This window comes from Dermacentor albipictus, chromosome 1 (assembly GCF_038994185.2).
Source record: "Dermacentor albipictus isolate Rhodes 1998 colony chromosome 1, USDA_Dalb.pri_finalv2, whole genome shotgun sequence".
Taxonomy (NCBI): Eukaryota; Metazoa; Arthropoda; class Arachnida; order Ixodida; family Ixodidae; genus Dermacentor; species Dermacentor albipictus.
The window spans coordinates 519,465,685-519,470,365 of NC_091821.1; positions in this window are offsets into that span (position 1 = coordinate 519,465,685).

Below are 4,681 nucleotides of genomic sequence, written 5' to 3' on the forward strand. Positions count from 1 at the left end.
AAACAATCAAAAAAATAAAAGGAAGTTGTGTTGCTTAGCGCTGGCGCCTGCAGAGGAAGTTGTGCGCTCGTCGAGCGCATAGGAGATGACAAGCGGGATGGCGTTTCCCCCTCGCGCATCAACAAAACCGCTGCCATGGAAGCATGCTTCATCTTTTTCTTCGTTTTTCTCCTCTCCGAGTTTCGCGCACCGAGTACCAGGGCAGGAATTGGTGCTCGTGACGCAATTCCCCTTTACCTGGGGGTATACTAGCTGGCATAGCCCTGACTGTATCCTAAAAGCCATCTTCGTTAGGGGCAGAGTCTAGGAACGCCGATGACTCGTAGCTTTGGCCGTGCTGTGTGTCCTGGGCGCTCACTTTGCTTTGACCCGACAGACAGCATGAATGTCACTTCGCTCGCTGCTGCTGCCGCGTTTCCTCACGCCAACGTGTAGACAGTGAGTGTCCGCTGTCATCGATTGTGATGCATGCTCATGTTTGTTCACGGCGTGCTTATTAATTCCGCTGAAAAGCGAATGTTTACAAGTTGGTCGGCCGGTAAAAGTACTACCCTTACTTCGTATGACTGTTTTCTAATTTGCTATCATGAACGATGCTTGACCTTTCAGGTGAAACTGCGCCTTTTTATATACAAAATGATTATGACAGGGCCCATTTATTTGATAAGCCTAAGCAAATGCGCTAGTTGACTAATCAGGCTGTGCTAAATATCTATGGTTCACAATTCCACAAACTATCTGAGCGTAACCTTATCCGACAGTGTAATTTCTCTCTGATGTCCATGCGTCCTTGAAAACAAATTGTAACTGTATACTCACCTCGTATCACTATAAGTACTGCCTCAGAAATTCAGGGAACGTTTATTAAAACACTTAAGTTGTTCTTGCCAAAATGTTAGTAAGCCGATCTTTAGCGTAATGTTAGCAGGGCTTATTTAAGTACTTAAAAGCGTCCAGGCCTACAGACTTCCTAAATCAAAATAGCTCTGGACTCTCGAAAAATTCTATGTTTAATCTCACGCTAAAATGTAAGCTGAAGCGTGACGCACATGCAACTAAGGCGCAGATGACGTTTCCAGCACTAGGTGACCGAAAATGAGCGTGACATTCCTTAACGTAAGCGCGAGGGCAAGACTGCCTGCCATGGTTTTGTCTTGTGCGAGCGTGAGCGAGCTGCGTATGCGTGAGAAACGCAAATCACAAGCTTAAGGTGCCGCGGAGCGCTGGCGCTGCAACTCTTAATCACGCTTATAAAAATCCAAATAAGAGATACGTAATATATCACGTGGTCTGCGCGAAGCGTGGACGAGGGAGAACAACGCTTTGCGCCTTGTCACAGCCTTGCGCGGAATGCGAAACTGCGCTCGGCCATTTTTGGTGTGGATTTACCTGCGGACTGGCAGGAGCGTCATTGGTTCATTGCAGCGCAGAGCTTCCGGTCTAATTGTCAGAGTTGGTGTGTAACGCCATGTTGACTTCTCCATACATTCATGACGTGTGTACAAGGTCGGTGGTGTATGCATACAATGTGGACTTTATGCATACATGCATACATTGTGGATTTTAAGAGCGGTTAGCAAGAGAAATGTCAGAATAGGTACAATTACTGTTAAAGCAGTGGAAAAGCAAGCTGTCTTCGTTACCACGTTTATTCGAAAAGAAGCATGTTTTCTCCTCTAAAGTGGTATACTTTTCGTAATAAGACATTTTCTTTTTTTTTTTTTTAGATCGCGCTAAGTGACCTTATATTACCATCAGCAAAACGTGAACAAGGTGAATGCAGGAGCCAACGTTTCGACAAGTGGACTTGTCTTCTTCAAGGCGACATATGCTTTCCTCGCCACAGTATATATAGGTGGGGTTCTTCTAAAGGGGAAAGGGCGTGAGGCGGGAGGACGCGGAAACGAGGGAAAACTTGTTAGTGTGTCGATTTGAGAGTAAAGAAACGCTGTGTACAACGTCAAAGCCAGGATTCAAGCCGTTGAAATTTGAGCCGTTTCTAGATCCCTCGCAATCAATGTCCAAGTGCACGCTCCTGAAGTTTACTTATCGCTCCTTAGGTTAGTTCTCACGCTCAACTATTTTGAATTCGATTCTATACACTACCTGCAAATTTTCGGCACTAGCGTGGGTACGCCATTCGCTCCCACGTATGCGAACATTTTCAAGGGACAGCTTCAAGCAGACCTGCTGAAATCCTACCCTTTAAAACCCCACATCTATCTTCGTTACATTAACTTAACTGACTTAATTAGCCATTTAGATCGCTTTCACCCGAGTATTAAATATACTGCTCACCACTCTCCTAGTCAGATCAACTTCCTGGACACGACGGTCTACATAGAAAACGGAAAACTGAGAACGACACTTTACCTGAAGCCTACAGATAGCCAGCAATATTTAGACTACAGCATTCATCACCCGCGACATTACAAGCAAGAATTTTTCGTCAGACAAGCGAAACGTATAGGAAGAATCTGCAGCGAAGACCACAATTATGTCCATCACCTAAAGGACCTTAAATCAACGCTAGCAGAAAGGAACTATCCCCAAGTTGCTCTCGATAGAGCTTATGATGCCGCGTCAAGATTGGAGAGACAGTCGGAATTGGCGAAGAGACAACCCACATTAGAATCTGACAGACCGCCGGCCTTTATAACAAAATATTCTAATGCACTCCCAAACATAAACAACATCCTAAGAAAATACCACCCAATATTATGAAGTAACGAGCGTATGCGAAAAGCGTTCCCGGATGCACCCAGGGTTACCTATCGCCGAAACAAGAACTTTAAGGACATGTTAGTGCACGCAAAACTCAGCCAGCAGCATTCCCCCGTAATAAAAGCATGTTGTCGCCCTAGGTGCAAAACCTGCAGGCACCTTCAAAGTGACATTAAAATTAAAAGCACCGCAAATAGTTATACACATGAAGTCAAATCTAGCTTCACTTGCCGTAGTTCGGATGTGATTTATATGCTTGAATGTTCCTTCTGTAAGAAACAATATATCGGCGAAACAGGACAATCAATGAACGTCAGATTAAACGGACACCGCGCGGACACAGCTAAAAAGCTTCCCAAAGCCGTCGCCGAGCATAACCAACCAGGTCATAACTTTAATGAACTTAAACTCTACAACCTACAGTCAAATTTCCGTTCTGAACAAGAAAGAAAATACAGAGAATCATACCTTATCCATAAGTTCAAGACATTGCAACCAATAGGCATAAACGTTTCAAAGGGAGCTTTAGAATCTATTCGCTATGCTAAACTTCAAGCTATAGGCAACAACGCTTGGTTCGATTTCTTGGCGTATCCCCCCCTCCGTTTTTTTTTCTTCTTCTCGGCTTTCCATTCCTTTCTTTCTTTCTTTTTTTGTCAGCCGGCCTGTTAGACGCCCTTGACCCGCCGGCTAACGCGCGTGTGTTGACAGACCGGGGTGGGGGGAGCGGGGGGGGGGCAGGCTTTGACCTTGTACACAGCGTTTCTTTACTCTCGATTCAACACGCTAACAAGTTTTCTCTCGTTTCCGCGTCCTCCCGCCTCACACCCTTTCCCCTTTAGAAGAACCGCACCTATATATACTGTGGCGAAGAAAGCATATGTCGCCTTGAAGAAGACAAGCCCACTTGTCGAAACGTTGGCTCCTGCATTCACCTTGTTCACGTGTTGCTCATCGTCTTCAATTTCCATCTCCCGCATTCCCCGTCTTTTCTCTGGACCTATAATACCATGTATTGTCTGGATGGAAACAAGGCTTCTCATCTGCGGCTGTGAGAAGGAAGGAAAGCATGGAGATCAGTGATTATACATCTCTACAAAAGGCAATAGTGATGTGCCTATGCCTTTATGGTATGTAATATGTAACATATCCGGCTGCATAGGGGCAACTTTTGTGCAACCGACATAAAGCCAACAAGCAAAGAAATGTCATGGACTCAAACAAGATTGAAGGATTTGTTCACTCAGTTGCGCATTTCAATCAAACTCATATAAAGACTTACGCTTACTGAGTGATCTGAAAACGATTTATCTCTGTAAGGTTTCTTTTTAAACATCAACGTTTCATTGTATCATATTATCTGAGAATTATTATTATGAATAAAAGATGTACCCCAGTGAGAAATACGTGTGTAATACTTTCTTCGCTGCCTAGAATATTCGTCTTTCTTAGAGAAAGACGCCAGCGAAAACGAATTTGATGAGATATTTTGGGTCAGCAATCGGAGAAAGAGTGCAATAGCATAATGATTGTAATGCGGGAAATTCTGTCCTGACGCCTTTATACTACAAAAAGCTTGCTATCTTCGAACGCATGGCGCTGCACAGTGCGCTTGATTCGTCCTTTTGTGCAAGGAGATACGGTTGGACCTTGTTTGCGTTTTGCATTCCTTGGCGTCGTCAAAATGTGCCCGGGCTTTGCCAAGCCCCTTTTTAGCATTGTACGTTCAGTATCATCGGTGGCAGCGTCTTGCGCAATCTCTCTGCAGCATACTCAGCTTCTACTTCGCCGGCATCCTGCCAGTGTCATGGCGTCTTGGTTCGTCACATTCTGCGCCGCCGAAGCAAAAGTTAAAGGCAAGGACTGCGAAGAGCTTGGTGAGCGAAGCTCGCTTCAGAGAAACGACCCAAGCCATTCGGGGTCCGCGCTTCTTCGTTGCTTTCTACGCATGCAGAGA